General features: G+C 38.6%; 1 protein-coding gene across 1 annotated transcript in view; it reads left to right on the top strand.

Moving 5' to 3' along the window:
* The window catches only part of POLA1 (DNA polymerase alpha 1, catalytic subunit), a 295,898-nt gene that overhangs the window by 165,397 nt on the left and 104,464 nt on the right, over window positions 1-26,037 (top strand). The window lies entirely within an intron of this gene.

Below are 26,037 nucleotides of genomic sequence, written 5' to 3' on the forward strand. Positions count from 1 at the left end.
TTAAAGAAATTTCTAGAAGGATTTTACCATAGGTCAGAAACCATATCTGAGTGGTGAAAAGTTTAGGTGAATTTTATTTTTTCCATATTGCTTTTCTCTCTTTGAATATTTCATAATAGGGATTGTTTTTATCAAAATAGTGAAGCTGCTTAAAAGAGAAAGGAAAAATAAAACAGTGCATTTTAATATGGTCCTTACCAGTAAATAAGGATAGTATAGACTCCAGTCCTATTTGAGAATTAAGTCCTTGCATCCTAGAAATATTGATGTTGCCCCAGCCATTTTAAGATTCTAAAATTTCATACTGAAAACCAGAGGAACATTTTGAGACAGATGGAACATTCCAAGAATGCTGCATTAAAAATTTTTTTTCACCACAGCATTTCTTTTTTATCATATGCCTGTCTCTGTATCAAGCAGACAGTAGATCTCAACCTTGGCTGCACATTACAATCACCTGGATGGGTTTTTTGTGTGTGTGTGTGTGTGTTTTTAAGGTTTATCTGAACCAGGTCTTTCTTTTTTTTATTTTTTATTATTATTTATTTTATTTTTGGCTGCGTTGGGTCTTCGTTGCTGCGCGTGGGCTTTCTCTAGTTGCGGCGAGCGGGGGCTACTCTTCGTTGTGGTGCGCAGGCTTCTCATTGCGGTGGCTTCTCTTGTGGCAGAGCATGGGCTCTAGGCACACGGGCTTCAGTAATTGTGGCTCACGGGCTCTAGAGCGCGGGCTCAGTAGTTGTGGTGCACGGGCTTAGTTGCTCCGCGGCATGTGGGATCTTTCCGGGCCAGGGCTCAAACCCGTGTCCCCTGCATTGGCAGGCGAATTCGTAACCACTGCGCCACCAGGGAAGCCCACCTGGATGGGTTTTAAAAAGAGTGTCTGATGGGTCAACCCACCCTGGAACGTTAGGTTAGAATTTCTGAGGGTAGGTAAGGGCCCTAGTGTTTTTAAAAATTCCCCCCTGTGATTACTAAACTTTTCAAAAAACACATGTTGATGAATTCTAATGTAATGTATGAGAACCACTAAGTATTTTAAATGTGATTTCTATATATGACCTCTATGGTTATTATTATATATATGATTTCTATATATTCATATAGTTCTATATATGAAGTTATGAGAATAAAAGGTATATATGCTTTCACACGTGTATCAAGTTAAATGTGTACTTAAAAATGAGAAGGGGGAAGAGCCACACAAATTATTTTATGGAAAGCTCGTTAATTTGCATTTCAGGTGAACGGTAGAAGATTATTAATGGGCTCTTCCAGTGGAGCATGGTGCCAACAACAAAATGCTTGCAATTGCTTGTGTTATAATCAATATTCAGTATATTATGGTACACATTTATAAACTAATTGTTAAGCTTTTAAACTTGGCATATAGAATTACTTTTAAATGTAATTTTATTTTAAATTGCTTTCACTTTTTCCTCATTTTTCAATAAAATCATACATTTGATAAATCAAATTTTCCTTAAAAAAAATGAGAAGGGAATTAAATTTCTAAAACAAAATGAATTCTAATGTGACCAAAATTAATTGTATGAAAGTAAAAAGCCCATAGCATCTTTAATACTATGGGGTTTTTTTGGCTCTGTTGGGTCTTCGTTGCTGTGCGCGGGCTTTCTCTAGTTGCGGCGAGCGGGAGCTACTCTTCGTTGTGGTGCACTGGCTTCTCATTGCGGTGGTTTCTCTTGTTGCGGAGCACGGGCTCTAGGTGCACGGGCTTTAGTAGTTGTGGCTCGCGGGCTCTAGAGCGCAGGCTCAGTAGTTGTGACGCACAGGCTTAGTTGCTCCGTGGCATGTGGGATCTTCCCGGACTAGGGCTTGAACCCGTGTCCCCAGCATTGGCAGGCAGATTCTTAACCACTGTGCCACCAGGGAAGCCCCCATAGCATCTTTAATATTTCCACATTTTTTGTGAGAATTTGCCATCCTTGTTAAGTCTTCAGGTGTATCGCTGACACTTGACAAATGGCAGATAATTAGCATTGCTCAACCTTGTCTCTTCTCTGGTGTGGATATGATTGTATAAACCTAGGCTGAGGAATATTTGTGTATAGAAATGTCATCTTCCCTGTATCTCTTCTAGGAGACCTCCTGTATAATGATTTCATGACATCATCTGATCCTGCGTATGCCGAGGAATTATGTTCTTTACAACATTTTAAAGTGGTTCTGAGATCTGCAGTCTTGTCACCACCCTCTCAGTCTTGACTGTGACTCACCATAGTCTCTTTCTGAGTAGCTTCACCCTCGTTCTGTAGGAAGTGCATAGTTTTGCCTAGGCCTAGCACTCTATGAGCAGGGTCCAAAAATCAACATGGCCAGGGGAGATGTTGGTCAAAGGGTACAAAGTTGCAGTTACATAGGATGAATAAGTCTAGAGATCTAATGTGTACAGTACGATAGCTATAGTTAATAATACCGTATTGAAGACTGGAAATTTTCTGAGAGTAGATTTCAGGTGCTCTCATCACAAAAAAAAAAAAAAAAAAAAGAAGTAGTAGAAACTATGTGAGGAGAAGATAATATTAAGTAGCTTGATTTTCGTAATCATTTTACTATGTATATCAAGTCATCATGTTGAGCACCTTAAATATATACAATTCTTATTTAAAAAAATAAAATTACAGTAAAATAAATGGGACAGTCCCTAGGCTGCATTTCCCAGTGTTCCTCACAGGAATCAGATAATAGGAATGGGATTCTGCAACCCCCTCAGTATGCAGCAATTCAAATGAAAATAGACTGTCCATCTTTTGAAATGTTTTGGGCTTTTTCTTGCAAACTGGTTTACTTAGCTCCCTGTCTTTAGGGCTGTCAGGACCTTCCTCCCTAAACAGTTTTTTCATGATCTCACCTACCAAAAGTATTAAATGTCCCTTAAAGAAAGAGACAAGTGATTTGAAAAGGAGAGGATTCCATTATGGTAATATACATTGTATATTACACAGTGCATTGCAATTTTCAAAGCATTTTCACAACCTTTCCTAATGTGTTCGTCACAGTAATCTTGTGAGGTACATAGAGTGATACCCTCCAGCATGTCCTAACCTAGGATGATAGAAGCCCTCAGGTTGCCCATGTTGGATGTCATGGTGTTTGTATTTCTCTTACTGTCACATTGCCTTTTCCTCCATTCCCACAGATTTAATTCACTTCTTGGTCCTCTTAGCTTTCTTTTTTTGTTTTTTCCCTTTTTTTGGCTGTGTTGGGTCTTTGTTGCTGTGCACGGGCTTTCTCTAGTTGTGGCGAGCAGGGGCTACTCTTTGTTGCGGTGCGCAGGCTTCTCATTGTGGTGGCTTCTCTTGTTGCGGAGCACGGGCTCTGGGCATGCGGGCTCAGTAGTTGTGGCTCGCGGGCTCTAGAGCGCGGGCTCAGTAGTTGTGGCGCACGGGCTTAGTTGCTCGGCTGCGTGTGGGTTCTTCCCGGATCAGGGATCGAAGCCGTGTCCCCTGCATTGGCAGGCAGATTCTTAACCACTGTGCCACGAGGGAAGTACCATCTTAGCTTTCTAATTGATCTTCCTGTCTTGGCCTATTCCCTTATCAGTCCACTGTCCGCACTGTTCACAGGATTACCTTCCCAAAATAGGGTTAATGATGTTACCTTGCATTTTAAAAACCTTCAGAGGATTCTCATTTCTTACAGATTGAAATTCAAATTCCTTAGCGTGGCATTAGTCCCCAAGCTAGTCTTGCCGCCTTCTTCTGCATCCTCATTGCCCACCGTAGGTTATCTGCATGCTGCCCAGGGAGGGGGGGCTTGGTATTCCTCCAAGTTCCCACGTGCTTTTCTCCCTCCCTGCCTTCACCCCTGCCATCTTCTCTGCCTGGAATCCCCTGCCCGCACTCACATGGCCCCAGCTTGCGAAATTCTCCTTACACCTTCAGCGGCACGGTCTCTGGAAAGCTTTCCTTCCTCAACTCTACAGGCAGAATGTCCTCTCTCCTGTGTGTCCATAACCCCTGAACACAACGTGGGACGGCATCTATCGGCAAGCAGCTCTCTCCTGCACAGACGGCAAGCTCCTGGTGAATGCAAGCTGTACTGTTGAGTGCCTTATTTCGCTTCATGTCCCCGGAGTAGAGCAGAGCTCCAGGGACATGGCAGACGCAGGACTTGTTTATTTGAGTGAGGGAGTGATTTTTAGAACCTTCAGAAAGGCTGTGGGTGGTATTTAATGGAATAGCCAATTAATTCCTATTTTTTATTATTAATGACCCCACACTCAGTGGACAGTATTTTCTGGAATGTCAGCTTCAATCTCTCTCACAATGTAAATTTCAGTCACCTTAGGAATCTCAAGAAGTTGTGTGTGTGTGTGTGTGTGTGTGTGTGTGTTACAAAGATGTGGTTTTTTTTTTTTTTTTTCAAAGATGTGGTTTTGATCTTTTCTTTTATCTAATAGCACTCCTACCTGTCCCCCAGACCATGACCAGGAAACTGGCTTGTTAGTGGCAGGGCTGGTTTTGGAACTCCTGTTGGCGTAAGCTCTCTTAACACTGGCAGTCATAGCTTTTTCCTGTTAACAGCATAGCTAAATACCCAGACATACAGCTTTGAGAAGCCCTTAGCGCCATGTCTGTGCTTGGGTGTTTGTCTCTTTTTGTGTGCTCTTCCTTAGCCCTGGCATACACAAATGCGCTCTTGCAGAAGAGTAATGGGGCCCAGTTGGCTTTTGCCTCCTGTTGGAGAGTTGTTCTATTTATTGGTCATCATATGCTCAGTGGTGCTGGTGACACATTAGGGAAAATCAGGATAGGTGAGAAAGTGGCTAATAGGATGTGAAATCTAGACTTCTGTAGGGGGCCTCAGAAAAGCTCATCATATCCAAGTTTAACAGATAACTTGAATTTGTGATATAGAATTAAATATTTTTGGACAACAGTGATGCAGTATATCATTTCCATTCTGAAGTTGGTAGTAAAAGCAACTCTGTGGGAATAAGCTAGAGCAAGGGAATGGACACGAGTTCAGATGACTTTTTTTGTCAGACCATCGCTAGCAGTTCATAGAACAGCTGTACTTTTTTTTGCTACTTTCCTCCCTTTTTTTCTTAAGCAAGTAGAGTGCAGTGCAATTTGCAACAATTGGAACCTTCCAAAAGACAACCAACCAAACAGATAATAAACCAAAAAGAAGAGAATCACCCAAGGCACACACTGGGTAGCAGCCCTGTCTGAGCAGCGTCAGACTCCTAGGGCAGCAGTACCCCCCACCTCCCATTCAAAATCCTCTGGACACCCCCTCGTTGTTTCTATTGAAGCCAAGAGTCAGGCAAATAGCTTTTGTGTTTGGCTTTAAAATCAATGTTGTTTTATCATATTAAACTGCCAGGACCATGTCTTCTTGACACGAGACCCCTGAAATGCCTATTACAATGCCATGGACTCAGCAGACAGTTTTATGTGAAATCACACACACTAGAAGCATCTAAATTCCCCTTTCTCTGTTTATAAACATGTGGATTGTAAGAACAACTCAGTTTTCTAAACTAATGCTTTACCTGGTTCTTTGGTGATCTTTTAGGTGATTTCAGGCCATCACCACAGAAGTTAATGTCTGATATCCATCAAGACATCTGTTTTATACAAAGAAAAGATGGAGTGTTAGGAGGAAACAAACTAGGTTTTGGTAATGGTAAAAAAAAGAATCAGATATATGTTTCGGAAGTTCGGGGAACCATTTTCTTTGTTAAATTTGTAAGTAAAGCCCTTAGGATGTCTCTCTGTTGCCAGTCCAGAAAATGTGCTTCAAGCCAAATTTTGAGCTGCATAAACGTTAATATAATGTTTGTGAAAGCAGGTTGTAAGCTTTGTCAGCTGTGGAGCTAAATGTCCGTTGTAAAGATTATACAAAATGTATAGTTGCATCTTCATGTATACTTTTATAAAATTAGGTTTATGATCTAAGAGTTTTTTAAAAATCTGATAATGCTGGTTATATATACACACACATTTTTTTTAGAAATCAGGAATCACTTCTTTTCTTCTAAAGTAGACAATCAAAATAAGCAGTTTGAAGAGATGGATTTAAGACAGCAAAATTGTATCTTCAGCTGTGTAAAAGAAGTACTGTACCTTAGACCAGAAAACGTGTATTAGCAATGGTTTGATTAGTGACTGCAAAAGCAAAATAAATACCGTAGTGTAAAATACAGTTCCACATGACGGCGTGTTTGGCTAGTACCGAACATCAGAATTTAGGGAGCAGTTAGCACTAAGATATGTTCTGCTTCTTTGCATGAAAATACATTAATAATGAAATCTTAGAGTTCCTTTGTTTCTCACTGATTGCTAGTTAGCAAGAGGTTTGATCAGGTTTTGTTGTTGACGTTTGTTTTCTACGGGGAGGGAGGAGTGTTTGTCATAAACCTATCTCCCCAAAAGTTGTCTTGTTTCTTCTCTTCAAAACTTCCACTGCCTATACAATCTTTGCAGAATAAAGGTGCATTATTATTTATTTTGGATGTGGAAGGTTGATCAGAACATCACTTTTTAATGTAAAATTACAGTGTAATGAGCTAAATGATAATAAACTTACTTGCACAGGGGTATTTTCTTCGTTCTGTTAATCTTTAAAAAGTCTCTACGTTCACAAAAGAAGATAACTGTTAAAGACCCTAGATTGCAAAAGCAGTGCCACTTCTTCTGAGAGCTTTGGGGCAATCCTCTGATGTGTAATTGCTTTTACATCAGTCACAAGAGAGAGACAAGAATGCGCTTTCCTTGAACTTAACAGTTTGGGCAATTTTCTATAATCCAGTAAATACAAATTGTAGCTTGATTATTCATCTACGTCTGTCAAGCAAATTTTAATGGATGAATGAATGAGTCAAATCTATGCATGGAAATATACAAATGTGCAAAATATGGGTCTAATTACCAGGCTGCTGAATTTACACAAGGTCAGGTAAACAAGGCACCAGTGTAATGATTATTAATTGTTAATAATGCCTTTGGGAAAACATTCACATTTTCCTTCTGAATACCTAACAGTTTGCCTTTCTAGTCATTTTAAACTCTGAAAATTTTAGCTGATCTAAAAACACAAAAACATTTTTGCCCTATTTTTATCCTTTCCCTATAATTGCCTTCTAATTCTTTTAGAAAAACGAGTAAAATATAATATGTTTTTTCAGGACCCTGTTGAAAATCACAGTTTAATATTATGGTGAGAGAATTAAGGGGGGTGGGGGGTAACACTGTCACAGCAGAATGAAATAGCTGCTGTCTTTTGTCTTCATTGAAGGGATGAGCATGCCCCGCCATCCTCCACCCTCTTTTCAAATGTAATCGACATTCTAAAACACAAAACCAAGGTGGTAATAAAGGGAAGGAAATCAAAGCAGGCTTTTTTTCCCCTCTATTTACCATAGTAAGTCAACATTTGACTCTGTCTTGATATTCTATAAAATGAATGTTGGAAAAAGAATAATAGCAACGAGTAGTTTCCCGTCGAATGCCCAAGGGCTGAAATAATTGAGGGAGTACTTGCCGAGGTTTTTCTTAGTTCAGTAACTCTTGATCACTGTGCAGTTTTGTAGCAGTGCTATCATTAAGGGCTCTCCATGTCTGGAAGGACACCCCCCCCCCCAGCTTTAATCCAAAAGTCATAAATTGTAGAACTAACATGTCGTCTGCAGGTCACCCAGGCGAAAACACTGCATCTTGAGAAGTCTTATCTTTTTGCCACTGTGCTTTGAAAATCTTTTGAAGATTTTGCATTAATGGTACTGCTGCAGTCTCTTGCTGGGCTGTCTTCTTATCCTCACAAGCTCTACATTCACAAGTTTTTTCCCATGGCTAATCTAAACGTTCTTCCCTCTGTTCTAGGCCTTACTGCCCGCTCCACACCCATGTTGAACATCAGATGAATACAGCCACCTTCCTTTGTGCTTTTTTTTTTTTAATTTAGTACTTGTAAATATCACTCATATCTCTGCTAAATTTCTTTAAACTCTGTAATTGATGACTCAGTCTCATTTCTTCAACATTTTCAGCTGTCATTTTTTGTTTTTTGGGACCTCTATTGTTTAATCATGGGTGCCCTTTGTGGGTTAGATTATTCTGTCTATAAGCCAAAGGGATTTGTACTGTTTTTTGACCTTAGCTCTGTAGGTAGCATCCTATCCTCTTTTATAATCTACTCTAGAATATAACAGGCACAATTTACACACACTCATGGGTGCTGGAGTGGCTTAATTAAATCTCTGTAGAATCATACCCAAACTCTGTATTCTGGCATTTAAGACATTATATAATCCAACCTTCCCTCTCCACATACCCTCTCATCCGATGACACCATCAAATCCCCATTCCTCCGGACGGCCTTCTTGTTTTCTCACAACTGCCTGGATTGTTCTTGCCCACATGCCATCTCTATCTGTTTAAATTCTTCTCAACCTTCATGACCCAAACCCGTCTCAGTTCCAGGAAGCATTCCTTCACATTACAACTGTGGAAGGTTTTTTCTCCTCTGTGTTCCTAGAGAACTTTAAATATATAACTTCTCTCCTGCAGTTTCTTTCATAGTCTATTGTAGTTACATTGTTTCATTTGGCAAATAATTTTGTTTCCTATAAGCTTTTAGATTTCTAGATAGTGGGAGAAATAAGACTAGTTTTTTTTGGGGGGGGGGGCCACACCACGGCTTGCAGGATCTTATTTCCCTGACCAGGGATCGAACCCGGGCCCTTGGCAGTGAAAGTGCTGAGTCCTAACCACTGGGCTGCCAGGGAATTCCCAAGGCTAGTAGTTTTTGAGCTCTCTAACACTTTGCTAAGCATCTTTTACATACGTGGTATCATTTAATTCTGGTAGCAACCCTGTGAAGGTAGGTGATATTTTTTTCTACTTTTACAGATAAGGAAGCTGAATATTGTAATCAGACACTCAGCCAGTGTTAGAAGGATAATACGTGGTAGAGATGGGATTTTAACTTGGGCCTCTGATTCAAAGTTCATATATTCTTTTCAGAAAGCCTTCTTCACATAAGAGTGTGACAGTTTGCATCCTGCTCTATCAAGTTACTAGAAAATTCAAAGAACAAAATAGGTGTTCAGTAAATGATTGAATTTTTCACTATGGAAGTCCTGTTGCTTCAACTGCTAATGGTCATGTGAATTGCCAATAAAATAGCCAAAGCCTTAGTAAGGGCCCTCTGTACCCTGAGAGATGGCTGACACATGAAAGGTTTGGCAGTTGTACTCCCACATAAGACTGTTTACTTGAGACATTCTTTTTTTGTTGTTTGTTTGTCTGCTTTTAAGCTTTCCTCTTGTTGATCCCTACATTCATTGGTATTGTTAAATGTCACGCTTCTCATTTACTATTTGCATTTCATTTTAAGAAAGTAAATCTCATTGTAGTGGCATGAATAATTTATGCTTCTGTCAAGGAACTATTAAAACACTAGAGGTTGAAAAATATGCACATTCTAAAGTTTGTATAAAAACTAAGAACTGTTTTTGCCTCACCCTGAGTGTTTACTCCAGCAGTAAACCTGGGTGCTTACTAAAAAAGCCATGATGGTCTTACCGACTTTTAATTTAGGACCCTGTGCCAAGTTGTAATTATGGCTATAGGTAAGGAAAATTTGGCATTTTATCTTTCATAGAAAATAGGCCTTTGTAACTTTGGGGGAGCTGTTTATACTTGTATTTAAAGCAGGGAATTTTTTTTTCTGAGGTATATTTATTCTTGAAGAATTTGTAGTTATAAGGATTAGGAAAGAAGATTGCCCAACCTAAGAATAAAAAATTTGATTTGATGGACACAGGCAACGTGACTGAGCTTTGGGGTGACAAAAATATGATGTTTCAGGTATCTGAGGTTTCTTCTTATCAACTTCTGTGCATATTGATAAGTTCAGCCTATTTTGGAAACAGTTACTAATGCCATAATGCATTTTCCCATATCTTCCATCTGAATTTTTTACTATTATTGATTGAGGATTCAATTGAGAAATGTGTTTAGAACCCTGCGTTCTGGGGTAATCATAGAAGTCAGTGGGAAGACAAGAAAATTGTATTGAAAGAAATTGTGTGCGTGTGTGTTTTGTGTTTCAGCATAGATTATCTCTGCCAAAATAATAGCTGTCATTTTGTTCTTGTTATATTAGTGGCCTGTAGCTTACCACTACTCCTTTTGCCTTAGTTTTGCTTCTGACCACTGGCTGTTACCCTCAGCAAGAAGACCTTTTTAATTGAATGTCCAAATTTGCATGATTCTTGTCCTAATACCATCATAATTTTGATCCATTTCAAATTAGAGAGCCCTAAGTTGCGACCTCTCACCTCAACACGAGAGCCCTTTAACATTCAGGGACTTTGAAACTTCACTTCTGTTTAGAATTTTATATCATGTCCATCATGGGGGGAAGAGATGGAAAATGTATACGCTGAGCCTATAGGACTTCCTGCAGTGCTTATTAATCCTTTATGGATCATTTGAAATGTTTCTAGTTTATTTAAGCTTTGCTGCTTGTATCAGATTGTTCCTACGAAAAAAAAGTGATCATGCTTTGAATTTTTAAAAATGATCTCACTTTCAAGCAGAAGCACTTTTATGCTCCATTAAAGTTGAATTTGCCAAACTCTTACATCGCATTAACACAAGCTTTACTGGATAGATAAACGTGTTGTTCAAAGACTGACTTGAACTTTACCAAACTGCATATTAAGATTTTCATCTTTATACTTTTTATTTCTTAAATTATTTTAAAATAGACTAGTAAAATAGACTAGGTTTGCCCAAAAGTACTGCTTTAATGACAAAATAATTTTTCCATTTGATTTAAAATATTAATAGAGATTATGAGCTAATTTGAATATGAAGCTAAAATAAACAATATTTTGAGCTCTTAAGTAAAAATTTTTTATATTTGTTTCATATATCATTAATATCTCAATAAACTGTTTTGATTTTGTTTCTTGAAATTTGTATATTTAATCATTTTGACATTTCTGATTTTTACTCGTCTGTCATGTATCCAGTATTTTTTTTTTTTTTTTTGGAAATTTTAGTAGGTTTGCCAACAAAATGACTCATTTTTCCCCTTTCCAATTAATGGGTTTTTAAAAATATGCACAGGACATCCTCCAGTTTTCTGTGAATTACAGTGTTACACACTTTGTTTTTATTTATTTCATGAAGTTTTTAGCTTGGAAATAATCTTTGAATGAGTATACTTTTGACCTAGAGTTACTTAGAAAATTCTAGTCTCATTTGTACCATGGCTTCCTGGCTCCCGAACACCGTTATAAGAACTTGGTCTTTCCTTTATGTCTCCTTGGCCTTGAGGTTTTAATTTAATGTGTTTGTTCTTCAGAAAGAATGTAAGCTAGTTTTCTACTTGAAATGACTTTATGTATTTTTTTTAATATGTGAAACCTTTACAAAGTATGAGGTTTTATTTTATCCAAAAATTACTCATGCATGCTTTTCTTAAAGAACTAATTTACATTAACATGTATAGTGACCTTGAAAAAATATATTTTAATGGTAATGAAAATAAAATTTAATATCGACCTAAATCTTTTTTAGGTCTCATAGATTCCACTTTTTTAGCTGTTGAGTCACTGGGGTTCTTAAAAAGAAGGAAAATGCATTTTCAGGAAATTTCTTTTTTAAGGTAAACAACAAATTGTACACACAGAGGGAAAGGAGAACCTTTTATATGCCTCGGGGAGGGAAATATCCAAACTCTTAGATGAAATATTTAGTAAGTTATAATGTTACAGCTCACTGTTTCTGAGAGATTGATGGTAACTTTTTTGTAATAACTGTATTAACTTTGACTTCTAATGCAAAAATCTGCACTGAATTCATTTTCACTAATTCACTTTATTCTTGTCTCCTAGTGTCTCATGACCTTTCAGAAATGGGCAGTTCATATTTTGTGCTCTACAAAAGCTGCCCCTTAGGTTGTATTGAATAACACAAAGTTGAATTATGAACATAATGGCAGTTCTCTGTGGCATTTCCAGTTCAAGCTTACTTTCAGTCTGTTAAATTCATAAGTGAAGTGTTTTTTAATGTCGTCCATGTTAGGGAAAAGGTTAAATAATGCTGGGCTTCCCTTCGTGGGCAAACAGGGAGAGTCATTTTGGTTGTTTAGTGGAAGGTTGTGTTCTCATATTTTCATTCCTCGGTCAGCATAGATGATGTTCCGGATTGTTTTGGAGCTTTCAGATAGGGCTTACATACTTCTCAAATATTTCATAAACTGCTCATGGTACAGTGGAACTGAAAATCTTCCAGGAATAAACAACTTGAGACGTGGCATTACTTCCCACAGTTGTACACTTGGAGAAACCTTGAGAGGAGGGGAGAGTCGCAATGACTTGGAATTCTCTGAAAACTCTGATTTCCAGCAGAAAAGCCTGGTGACACCCAGTGGATGATGGGAATTTTTTAAATTTTTTTATTGGAGTATAGTTGATTAGCAATGTTGTGTTAGTTTCAGATGTACAGCAGAATGATTCAGTTATACATATACCTGTATCTATTCTTTTCCCATTTAGGTTATTGGGATTTTTTTTTAACTTCAAGCATAATTTTCGAAAAATGTAATTTCTTTAACCATTTTACTATGGTTTAGACTAGAAAGTTGAAGATTAAATGAGATGGACATGTTTTCTTTATTCTTTCTTTTAATTAAGTCTATCTTTCAAATAAAAGTCATGCTACTTATATACCGTTATTGTCAGGAAAGAAGACCTGAATGCATGTACATGGGAATTACACTTGTTCACAAGTCTGCAGTTCTCAGGCAGTTTTAAGACATTGGTCCCACATGATGTATCATCCCATGGAAGAGGGTGGGTAGGTGTTACTGCAGTATCCAAGCGGGGCACACCCAAAGGCTCCCCAGGTGAAAGGGGCCTGCAGTGAGATGAGGAGAGAGCTTTGAGTTGGCTCCTGCTGTTTTGCCACAGGGCTTCTTTATCGGCCTCCTGCAAAGGAAGGGCTTTTGGATTCTCACCAGCAACCTAGCCTGAGGGAAGCTAGAGTGTTCAGCGTCTAAATTGCCCTTGGTATCATAAAGTTTAATTGCATCAGTTTAAAATTGAAAGAACATTTCTTCAGCTCCTGCAGTGTGTGACACATTACTTCAGGCCCCGGGGGTTCAAAGCTGAATGATAGGATCCTCTCCCTTGGGGGCTGAGGGACTGGCCTGCGGATGCCCTTGTGTCTCCCTTTCTTCTTCCTCTTCCCTTCTTTCCTCCATCCTCAAAATACCCTTAATCTTTTATGTTGGCATGTCTGGGCCTCCAGCACTTAGAGCCATGCTCGCTGTCTTGCTCTCCAGGTCTCCCAGATGAAAATATCCATTCCCCCAGAGATACAATTGAAATAATGTTTTACATACAGGTCCAGCATGTTGTTTGCCCTTAAGAAGTGTTCGTTTTAATTATTTGATACTAAATTTAATTCATACAAATGTGTAAAAAATTCAACTCTCTTGGGGCTGGGGGAGAGGGGGGTGTTTTCTCTTTAAAAGTCACTTCAAATACTGTTTTGGTCATGATGTTCCTGGTGAGGGCAGCCCGGATGGAAGCTGGGCTGGATGAAGGACAAATCCTTTCTGCTTAGGGAATCAGTTTGCCAGACACGTGAACAGCTGTATCTCCACTCCAGGTACCTGTACCCACATCCTTCTGAGATCACTGATGCTCCTGTGATGCGGTAAATGTAGCAGTAGAGTGGAGAGTCTTCCTCCTTTCATGTTGGCATGGAAAATGCCTCAGGTATTTGACTACCTTGATGCTGGAGGCTTTTGTGTGATCGGTAACTGTGTGTCTGGTTTGTGGCCAGTTAGTGAAGTATCTCAGACCTTCTTTCCTCCACAAAATTTATAAAAACCCATTCTGTTGCAAAGGGTTTTCCTTCCTCAATGATACTCTGGAGTCCCACATGTGGAAATGTCAATCTCTCTGCTGGCTTCTAATATACAAGGCCTTCTGAGCATGTTCCCAGGGAAGGAGAGTTGATTAGGTAGACTTCTCTGGTTTTAGTTAATTAATGGCCTACTCCAGCTCCATTTCCTGCTTTCCTGGAGGAACACTCAGTGACTGTACTTATGCAGCAAAGTCAAATTCGTTAGTTTTATTATATGAAATGTCAGATGAAGAGCTGAAGAGAATCTTTTCCCAGTAGCATATCCTAAGCTCCAGAATGGAATCAGAAGTAGGGCAGTGGAGTAGTGCATGGACAGGCCTGCCTAAGATCATCTCAGCATCCGTGTGAGGCACGTCAGGCTTGCTGCAGATGGGTGAGACATGAAAATAGATTCAGGGGCTAGTTAGAAGATTCAGAGACCAAGGTCAGGAGAGCTGGGGAGCTGAATCTAAAGAAGTTTTCTTTGAACCTGTTTCTGTAACACACGAAAACAGCTGCTAAGGTAGACAGTATTTTCTTCAGAGGTTTTGTCTTTATGCTTCTTGCAGTTTAGAAATTGTAGGCCCTGGAAATATATATATTCAAATCCTTAGTAATCTAAGTATTCAGAAGGGCATAGAGTATTTTGGGCTTTGAGAGGGCAAATGTCAGGATTAGCAGCTGATTTTTTTATGGATAGATAGATTTTTTCCCCCTTTCTTCCATCGTGCTAGCACTCTACCTCAGCCTGGCTTCTGTGTTTTACAACTTGATAGAGTATGCCATTTAGCCTCATGATTTATACATATTAAGCCTTATTTGTATAAATACATGCCCACTTATCACAGCCACACCATTGAGGACTTAGTGAAACACAGATTGCTAGATGCCGCCCCAAGAGTGTCTGATTCTAGGTCTAGGGTGGGGCCTGAAAATTTGCTTCTCTGACATGTTCCCAAGTGATGCTGATACTGCTGGTTCAGGGACCACTTTGAGAACCACTACTCTAGATACTCACTGAGGTTTACTACTCAGCCAGGAGCAGTTGCAAGAAAACAATAACAACATGAAATCCTAACTTAATAATGGTGGAGTAATGAGATTTAGTTAAGAGGAAATACTTTCTGTGATAGGAATTTGTGTGTATTGTCCTAACCTCAGTTATGGATAAGTCATGAAGACTTATGGGGAACCTCATGTTTGTTTTTTAAAATTATGTCACAGAATTAGAGGAGTCTCTTGCTAGAACAGACCTTAACACCATCTAGCTAGAGGCAGAGACAGGAGAAGTGATTGGTTAAGAAGACTGTGTTAGGGAAGGGAGCTTTTAAGAGAACTAATTCCCCAAATATAAAAGGAACCATTTTAGTATTTAGTCAACATTTAAAATGTTTAAATTAAATTCAGCCCCAAAGTTGATTTTAGGCCTTCTGAGCCAAAGGTCTATAGTGATTTTAATATAATTTTTTCCAGTTGCAGAGATCCTTTGATGGCTTAGTTTTTGGGTCCACAGCCCTAGGTTCTTGGGAAATCTGATACCAGAGGCAGCCCAAAGAAAATGTTGACAAATACCAAGTTTTCAAAGAATTAGCTACTGTAATTAGACAAGGAAAAGAAATAGTATATAAAAATTGGAAGGGGAAGAGGCAAATTATCATTATTTACAGATCCATGCAAACCCTGAAAACCTAATGAAATCAACCAAAAATCTAACATAGACAAAAAGAATTTAGGAGGAGTTCCCTGGTGGGGATTCCGGGCTTTCACTGCCGAGGCCCAGGTTCAATTCCTGGTCGGGGAACTGAGAATCCCCCAAGCTGCGCGGCACTGCCAAAAAAACCCAAAAATCAATAAAGTCACTAGTTAAAAATTAATATTAAAAAATCATAGCTTTGATCTACACCAACAACAATCAGAAAATATAATGGAAGAACTAAATACCATTTACAGTAATGACTAAGAAGATTAAATACCTAGTAATAAAGTTAACAAGAAATGTGAGATATATATAGGTATAGATAGAAAGTAAACTTTAAAATGCTACTGAAGGTCTTAAAAGAAGACTTGAGTAAATGGAAAAGTATATCCTATTCTTGGCTAAGACTCTTCAACAGTTTAGGATCATTCTCTTTTAAGTTTATCCATAAATTTAAAGCTTCTTCCATTAAAAAAAAAATTGCAGGAAAATTCCTACAAAGAAGATGACCTGCCAGTTATTAAAAATTTTAGGAGTTTAGAGTAATTAAAGTCTTTTGGTGCTCTCCTGATTTTTGATGGAGCCAATAGAGAAAGTCCAGAGATATATCTAAAAGTTGCATTTAGTATTACATAAAGAGGTGGTCCATATCAGTAGGGAATAGTCGATCTTGAAAAAAAAAATACAGTTGTATTTCTTCCTTGCTCTCTACACTAAAACAAATTCCAGATGCCTCAAAAACTTAGACTTAGAAAATGAAACTATAAAAGTAATGGATATTTTTTAATAATCTTGGAGTTGGGAAGACTTTTTGAAACAACACAAAAATCAGACTCCAAAGAGGAAAACTATCAATAAATTTGACTACAAATTAAAAAATAAAAATTTCTGCAGGGCAAAAGTTACATATATACACACACAGACACACCCCATAAAGTCAAAAGAGAAATGATGAACAAGGGAAAATATAGCTGCCCACGTAGCAAATAAAGGGCGAATTTCCTTCACATATAAAGCAGTCTTGCAAATCAAGGAGAAAAAGACCAACAACCTAGTAGAAAAATCAATTGGTAAAGGACAGGAACAAGCAGTTCATAGAGGAAGAAATACAAATGGCTTATAAACATAGGTAGAGATGTTCAAGCTCACTCTTAAGTTCAGAAGTCCAAACGAATACCATTTTTCACCTATCTGAATGACAGAGATCCAAAAGTTAGATAATAGGTAGCACTATCAATAGGCAAGGGTGCGGGGAAAGGAGTACTCGAATGCACTGTTGGTCAGTGTGGAAACTGGTACGCCCTATTTGGACCACAGCTTGGTGACATCTTTCAAAATTTTAAATGAATATACCTTTTGGCTCAGCAATTCCAATTTGGGTATCTCTCCTTACAGATAGGCAGGACTTGCGGATATTGTCAAAGGTACTGTACAAGAATATTCCTTGCAACATTACTGGTAATAGTAAGAGACCAAAAACAACCTAATTGTTGGTCAAAAGAGGACTGATTTATTGAATTATTATAATCATACAAGAGAATTCTGTGCCGCCATTAATAAGAACATTGATGGTCTATCTGTGCTTAGAGGGTATAACTTCCTCTACTTTTAAGTGGAAAAAAGCAAGATTTAGCACAGTGTATATGATACATTTCTTGTATTTTTAAAAACAAGGGGAGAGATAGTTGTAGTGTAATAGATTTTACTTAACCCATTATATTCAAATTATTTCAATCTAATGAATATTTAAAATATCAGTTGGATACTTTATATTGCCTATTTTGGACTAAGTCTTTGAAATTCGCTGTATATTTTACACTTACAGCACAGCTCAATTTGGACTAGCCATGTTTCAAGTACTCAGGAACCATGTACGGCTCTTGGCTCATGCACTAAGCAGAGTAGGTACAGAGAGCAAAGAGCACTGGACTAGAAGTTCAGAGACCCGGGTGGCCCTGCAGCTTATTGCTGTGACAGTGTACAAGGAGTTTACTGTTTCCTGGGCCTCATTTTCTTCAGATCGAATGTGAAGGATTAGACTAGAGCTCTAAAGTTCCTTCCAACTTTAAAATTTAGGGTTCAAATATATTTCATATTACTTGTCAAAGTCAAAAATGGAATTGCAGTTGCTTTCAGAGACACGATTTTCACCAGCACTCCTAAAATTCTGTGTTCCTAAGTGAAGCACACTTCATATCGTAGGGACTGTATTGTCAGTGCTAGAGTAAGGGTTTGTTTATTTGTTTGTTTAAGGGAGGAATGTTACTAAGCTACATACATGTTATAAACCAGGTAGGAATTGGTCAGTTCTTCTAATAGAATTACGTCCGGTATGAGGCTTTGCTAATAATTCTAATGGCACATGGAGAACTTCGAAAGAGTAAAAGAGAGAATCACATCAGTAGTATCTAAAGAAAGAGTAAATGAAGGAGAAAGAGTTGAGAGGGCAGAGTTTTTTAGTACAGTTCTGTTTATAAACTTCATTCTTCCGAAGATAATAACCAGTAGTTCCCTTAGAACAGTAGAGAATGAGAATCACACAGACAGTGAATCTCAACCAGAGCCACACATTGGAATCACTTGGGGAGCTTTTTAAAATCCTGATGCCCATTCTGTACCCCAGACTGGTGGTTCCCAAAGCGTGGTCCTGAGACCAGCAGCAGCAGTAGTATCTCCTGGGAGCTTGTTAGAGATGCACATTCTCAGGCACCCCCCCAAGACCGACTGAGGCAGAAACTCTGGGGTGGCGCCCAGCAATCTGTTTGTAATGTTCCCCTAGTGATTCCACTGTGCAGCCAGAGTTGAGAATTCTAGAGCAAGCAGGATTCAGGGCAGGGATAGCAGGTGGGTTTCATTTTGAGTACCAGTTTTCATCCTATATCGCCTGTGGGGATGGAGTTGGAGATGGAATGCAGTCCACCTGCTTGGTATTTGCCATTCTTGATTTGGGTAATTTATTGGCGTTATAGAGGGTTGGATGTTGCAATTCACAAATAGAAGTCAAGAAGCATCCTATCCAGTTGAGAAAAAAAAGAGAAGAAAAAACAAGAGGAGAAAAGGCAAAAAACCCACGGGAACCACAGAAGCCATAGAAGCTACAAAAGGTTGGGACAGGAGGGAACAAGTATACTAAGTAAAATATTATAAGTGAAGAAATTCCAGATAGATTCTAAAATATTTCATTTATAAATAAGGGTTTCTTAAAGAAGTTCAAGTGTCATGACGATTTTAGGCCCACTTTATGATCTGTCGTCAAGTCTGTTTGATCAAAAAATACTGACAGCTTGTTGAACCCTTTATCATTTGGCATTGAAGAATCCATTTCCTCTTAACATTTGGGCTTTAGGTAGGAATGCACTTAATATAGGTATGGTAAATTCAGAATGAACTAAGCCAGAAAATAAAATATATTTTCCAAGTATAAAGAGGTTGTCACTGACTGAGAAGGAGTTAACGTGTCACATTCTTTTGATTTTTACTTCTCAGGAGAAATCACAGTATCTGTAATTTCAGAGGCATATTCTGAAGAATGTTATATTGTGATCTCTCTAAGCTGAATCTTAGAAATCTATCTGGGAGTTTTCAGACCTGACAAAATAAGAATGGACCCATTATAGTATCACGTTCATTTGATTTTTCAAAAGTTAGGAGGACTGTATATGCAGATCATTTGAGAGACTGCTTTTGCTCTGCCTTGTAATAAGCAGATGGAGGAAAGCAGGCTGGGCTGTGTTGAGAGTGCATCTGGTGCTTCTTGTTTTTCGCGATCTCGGCTGTATAACTTCTGTAAACCCTTTCTGTGTATTTTTCTTTTCTCATTCCCAAACATTACATTTTACATGGGAAAGTCAATTTTGATAATTTCCAAAAAGCTAGGCGTTACAGCAGAATTTGTGCCCCTTAGAAAAAACTGCTCCTTTACTATAAAGTAGAACCTGCCTTTCATACCTAAGTAAAGCAATTCTGATATAACTTTCCTAATCGTCACATTTATTACAGAAAAGATGATAATACTGTTTTCCAGACCATGTTTACAAAGAATATGATTTTGATTTTTGTATTAATTTCTGAGTACTGAGTTTCTGTTTTTAAATTGTTTTATGAATTGGGCTCTCTGAGTATAAAGTGGCTTTCAGCACATGGGTGGTATTGTCGAACATCTTCCCCAGATAGCAAACACATGCATTTCAACAGCTTTTTGGACAGAACCACAGTTAATAATTTCTTTACAGGAAAAATGTATTTTTTTATTATCATTGTTTTCTCATCTTACGTTCTGGCATTTAAATTATGAAACTTCATCTCGCCATGTAGACTTACCTTGTATTGCCAAGAGGAAAGAAGTGGCTTTTCTGCAAAGCTAAATAGTTTTTACTTTATTGTCTGCTACGAAACAGCTGCTGATACCAGAAAAATGCCGTCTCATCATTGGGCCTGGGGTGTCCAAAAGAGGCAGGAAAAAAATGACTGTAGCTCCCTGTCTGCCCTGGCACTCTCCTCCTTTCTCTCCGTTTTCATTGCCGTGAAGAGCAGGAGAACAATATTCTGCAATTAAGGATTCCATTAAGTTGAAGAAAAGAGCAAATGGGGGATGTTTGTTCTCCAAGCTGAAAAAATTTGTCTGGGATGGGGGTGGATACTGGTAGTGGTATAGAGAGAGGTGGGTGGAGAGACGAAGTCAGGGCTGTTTGTTGAATATACTGTTAAGGACTGTTACCATCCTAATTAATCAAGTTAGAAATTACAGCTGTAGTCGGTTTCCCCCCAATTCTTGTTATCAATTTTCTTCTCTTTTGAGACAAAGCAAATATAAATTTTGTGTTCATTTGTCATTCGTTCTTTGACTTCAGCATCTCTGAAAATAACAATGTAGCACAAAAGCCCAGTATTTACCTAGTTGTAATGTGGGTTGCCATGGTGTTTTGCAAATTATTGCAATTATGTTCACCATGCGAGTCGCCCTTGGTAACTGGCGAAAAAACTGATAATCCTGTTTTGAACAAAAGGTCAAATTGCTGAATAGAAAGTCTTGATTAACTAAAAGATGTACAAAGTGGAATTATTTCCTACCATTCAGAAATAGTTCTTGATCGGGTTTGGGGGAGGGGGTGAGTAAGTACATCTGATTACTGAAGTACAAAGCATTGAAAGGATGTTGTCTTGAGCCTTTCATGTAGTCTTAATGGTGGCTTTTTTGTCAAATTTACCCATTTGCGGCATTGAAAGAGGCAGCTGCATTTAAGCTGGAGAGACGGTGCTTTTTCAAGAGTTCAGTGCATGGAAAGTTCTCAGCAGTATCTGCAGTTTACTAGTAGCCCCTGGTCTATTAAAACTGATGTGCCGCATTTGAGCCCATTGCTCTCAGTACTTGTGAACCCCTCTGCCTGATGATCTAATAAAGTGCTCTTACTGGACAATCTCTGATCAGCTACTTAAAAAGGAGCTTGGGGGAGGGGGCGGCAGGGAGAAGCCTCACAGGCAGTGAGACCTGGTGTGTAGGCCAGAAGAGAGCCGCCAGGGGCTAAACCGAGAGGTCTGTCACGACGGTAATCTGTGCTGAGGTATTTGCCATGGGGTTGTGGGTTTTGTGCCCCAAATCCCTCTAAGCTGTGGTCACAGTTTTTTTTTTTTCTGGAAAGAAATCTTTATTTTATTCCAAGTTGAATAAGAAAAGATTAGACATGTCGTTTTGAAATTTGGAAATCCACTTTTGTGGATTTGCTTCTTTGGTGATGGCATTCATAAAATACATGATCCTACGTTTACGTAAAAGCAAAAGTTTCCCAGGTTACAGCCAAAGGTCAGATGGATTTCAACTCTTCCGAATCTGGCAGAGCATTTGGGGGAGTATTTCAGAGGGGGGGGGGGAATTCTCTTCTTTTTTTTTTTAATGGCCACCTGAAAAATCAATTCTTAAAACTTTTGAGAGTGTGTGAAAGTGGCATGAAAGCAAAGCAAACCTTAACAAGTTTGTGGGTTTACATTCTACATCACCTAGCAACCCCCTGGCTCAGCCAGATCTCTCGTCTACCCTTAGTTCTGTTTACAGACTATTCAGACGGTCCTTCGAAACCATGAAAGATATTCAGTTTCATTAGTACCATTCTCAAGGAGAAAATAATTAAAGTTAAATGAACAAACACTGCCTGGTGATGGTTTGAAGTCCATTCTGATTTTAAGATGCCCTTTGAGGCAACTGCATAAATAGTTCAGTTTGAACATTTGTTGTTCAGTACCCAAAGGTATATCACATTAAACCATGCCAATAAATAGCCTGGAAACAAACGAACAATAAAAATTACTTTTAGCTAGACTTGAGCAAAGAAAAGAAACTCTGCTAGTAATAAGTTTCTAGGCATGCCCTCCTGATTGAATTTTTTATTTGATCCCTACCCTGGACATCTAAGCTGATCCATTCGTACACTGAATAAAGACAGGGGAAGAGGCCTGAGGAACAAAGCACCTCTCTTTAAAACTGATTTATTACCTACCCTTGGAGATCAAATCATATTCCATAGAAGGCTGTGTGCATTTTAGTGAGTAGCTTAATTTCATATATGATTGTAATACTAATAATGCATGCCCTGCCACTTTCTATTTGGAAACTGCTTATGTGCTTAAAATCGACCTACTCTAGAAATTTCTGAGAGTTAAAAAAAAATTTTTAAGAAAATGTTTTTTATGTGCCTTTTTTTCCCATAAGCCCATTCTCTGAAAAATCATTTTGGAAACAACCAAACACATGTTAAAGCTCAAAATATTTTTCAGATGTGTTAGTAATTCTGTTATATTGAACACTCTTGGCAAAACTGTCTCTTCCCCCACCCCCCATTTAATAACAGTTTTCTGATTAAAAAACAATGTACACTTGTAGAAAATTTACAAAATACAGAAACAGAAGAAACTACCTAGAGATAACCACGGATGGCTTTTTAGAGTATTTCCTTCCAGTCTTTTTTTCTGTATACATATTGATGAAACTAAGCCTTGAGTTAACTTTTGAAGTTTATTTGTTAGTATGTGTACATACCTAAGGTGATGTTTTTTCAAGAGCGAGAAGTTGAGAGGCCGGAGCCGTGTTGGAAGTAATGAACAATTTTTCTTAGAGGCCTCATCACTAAAATATTAATGTGAGCATCAGAGTAGCCATTTTTCCATCTCATTCCATTTGATTCTTTCTTTTTTTCCTTGTTGAAATGACTATATGCCTTAACTGACACATCCATTTATAACCATTCATGTTGGAAAGTCGGACATTCATCATGGTTGGAATATTACATCCACAAGTCACTTGTAGCTTCACATAGGGGGAAAAAAAGAGTCTTTTATGAAAAGATTTGTAATACAATAGAGATTAATGGAATGTGGAGAGGAAAATGCTTTCAGTTCCTCGTGTAAAGTGAAAGCAGGGCGGCTCAGAAATCTTGTATTCTTACTATTTGTATTTTGTTAGATCTCTATCATCCACAGTACATGGCTGGGTTGCATGAGCTCTTTGTGCTTTGTTGACAATTGACAGACAAAGCAAAATTATTCCTGAAGCAAGGTACTGTGTACTTAGTTGTGACCTATTATAGCCTAAGAATGTAGCTTGCTTTTGAGTTGGATGAATAGCGAGAGTATTTTATAGAATAGGCTTGAACATACTAGGAGAGATTTTAGCTGCCCATACAGAAAGATACATGTCCTCCGTTGAACTTTTTTCCCCCAAAATGTAATTTTCCGTATAAAGTCATTTCAAGTATATTTTCCCTGGTTGCTTGCACGGAGACAATTTTAACTGTTCTAGTATTGTCCTACAGTGGTAAAATAAAATTGCTGGTAATTGTTGGCTTTCTCTGCTCACAGTATAGCAGGAGAAGATGGCTTGCATGGGGCTCTTTAATGTACCTCAGGTACATCTTCTGATGCTCAGCTTCTGATTGCAAATTAAAATAACAAGGCTAGGGTATTGGATTTGATGCGAGGCAAAGCAGAACAACTTGCTAATTTATCCTGTAATATACAATTGCTGAGGTTGGAATTTTCCCACTTGTAGTGCTATTCTCTGTGTCTAAATGAGGACCACTGTTTGCATCTAACCTATCATAACAGTTTGGGAGTGCTCCATTATCTTTTCAGCAAACTGATGGCAGAGTCTGGTCCTTGCACAGATGATAAGATCAATAAGTTTCAAATAACTTGGATGAAATGACATGTGACTGTTCACTTAAAGAGATGTCTTACTTTAAAAATCAATTTTAATAATATTTAAAATTCTCACATTGACCGACGAGGCACTTGCCACTTGTTTTGTTTGATAATTTTGTTAGAAATATTTTTGTATTAACTTCGGTGAATAGTTAGTTTATGTGTGTATCTTTCCTGATTTGCTCTTTCGTCTCCTACCCTGGCACCTCTCTGAGACTTAATAATCACTCTTTGACATGCCAGCATGCTGCAGTGTAGTAGAAGATTTAACTTTAAAAGCAAAATTATGTTCCTGTTAAAACTTCCCCTGGAGATCTTAGGAAAATTTTCTCCCAGTTTTGGGTGCAAATGTGGGTCAGAAAGCAATTTGTTTTTTGATATTTCTGGAAATCCCAAATCACAACATGTCATTCTTCAAAAGCAGCTGTGGGCCCATACTGTGCACTGTCTATAAGAAGACCCGTTTTACACTGGGGATAATTCTGTGACAGACAAACGTGACTGCACGGGAACCCCAGAACATTTATAAATGGTTTTGGGTGAAAAGAGTATCTGGTATTCTCAAAGTGCATATAGTTTGGGGAGAGGAGCAGTTAATGGCCATTATAGAAAAATAGTAATGATATGATGAACTCTGTAACAGCACGCATGCTGGCAGACCTCGCCCTGTAACCCTGTCACCACACTCCTGGAGAGCCATTACAGTTTAAATCATACGTCACTGCAGTACTGTGTTGTGTTGTCTCTTGAAAATCTCTCTGAATCCCAAAATAAAGCACTTTCCTCACTGTCTGTTCTGCCATCTATAACTTCAAATCCAGTATAGTTTTATCAGGAAAAACATGGAAATTTCACTTGTGTTGACTGCATAGTTGTACTATTTTGCAACCAAATTGAGAAGCAGCTCCACCTAATCTTACGGGTTATCCCTAAGTTCTCCATTTTGGGATAACACCAGGCAGAAGCTGACCAGGCTCTTTCCTGGTTGGAATAGTGCATTTTGAATAATGCATTGTCAGCTGTAAGTACAGCACTGACATTCCCCAGTACTGGAGGCATATGGAGGATAATAACAGTATTTGACATTTACTGAACATTTGTGCGGGCTTTCTTATAACAACTCTAATAGGGTAAACATTATTACCTCCTGTTTTATAGACGAGGAAACTGAGGCTTAGAGAGAGGTTTGGCAACTTTATACAAAATTACCTATTAATAAATGGGAGGGGAGAGACCACACTCAAGTGCATAACCTTTTCATAACCTCAGTTCGGTTTTCTTGATTGAGTGTGAACCCTTGTGCTTGATATTGGGTGGGACACTACCAGATCCAAAGTGGGTCATTCCCTGAGGGCCTGACCATCCAGTTAGGGAAGTAAAATAAGATGGTTCCAGGAGAGTGCAAAGCAGAGTGTGCTCAGTGGCAGCTGGGCTAGAGGGAGAAGTTCCTGAGGGCTGGGAAAATTTTACGGGAGAGGAAAAGAAGTGATGCTCAAGGAATGGGCATTTTAGGCAGAGGTTATGCAGCATGAGCAGAGACAAGGAGTTGGCAATAGGCAAAAAGTGGTGAGGACAGTGAGAAAACCAACGCTGTGGGGCGAAGAGCTGGCGTAAGAGAATGATGAGAAAGGAGGAATGGGACCAAAGCATGTGTTCTTATCTTCTATGGAAGGTATACCATTGGGGGATGGGAGTGGAGAGCCCTTGGGAAGCTACACTTGGCAAGTCTGTGCATTGGATGTGGGAGAGCATGGAGTCAGGGAAACCAGGCATGAGCTACCACAGTAGTTCAGCTTTGAGGTCTGGGCTTGAGTGAGGTTGGTGATAATGGGACTATAAGGCCAGCGGACAGATTTGGTAACTGATTGGAAACGGGAGAAAGACCCATCATATATTTGATTCAAGAGTATGAAAACTACTGTGAAGTTTTTTTCTCCTGTGAATTTTAGACCCTTTCCTTATTTTCCATAAATCTGCTACTGTGCGTTTTTATTTTATTGCTTCTATTTTATTCATTTATTTTCTTCAAAAGATATTTTTGAATGCCTCCTATGCACCACATTTCCGAGTGTGGGTGATTTCTGTGTGTGCGTCCTTCTAAAAATACAGATGTACACAAATGAATAGCAGTTTGTGTTTAAGGTGCAGCTACCAAGAACACCTCAGTTACAAGTGGAAATCGATCCCTTTTTAGCATGTGCAGACAGAAACCATTTTCGTTGAGGCCTCAGAAATATAATTTAGCAATCAGAACCA

This window comes from Balaenoptera acutorostrata, chromosome X (assembly GCF_949987535.1).
Source record: "Balaenoptera acutorostrata chromosome X, mBalAcu1.1, whole genome shotgun sequence".
In the NCBI taxonomy this organism is placed as follows: domain Eukaryota; kingdom Metazoa; phylum Chordata; class Mammalia; order Artiodactyla; family Balaenopteridae; genus Balaenoptera; species Balaenoptera acutorostrata.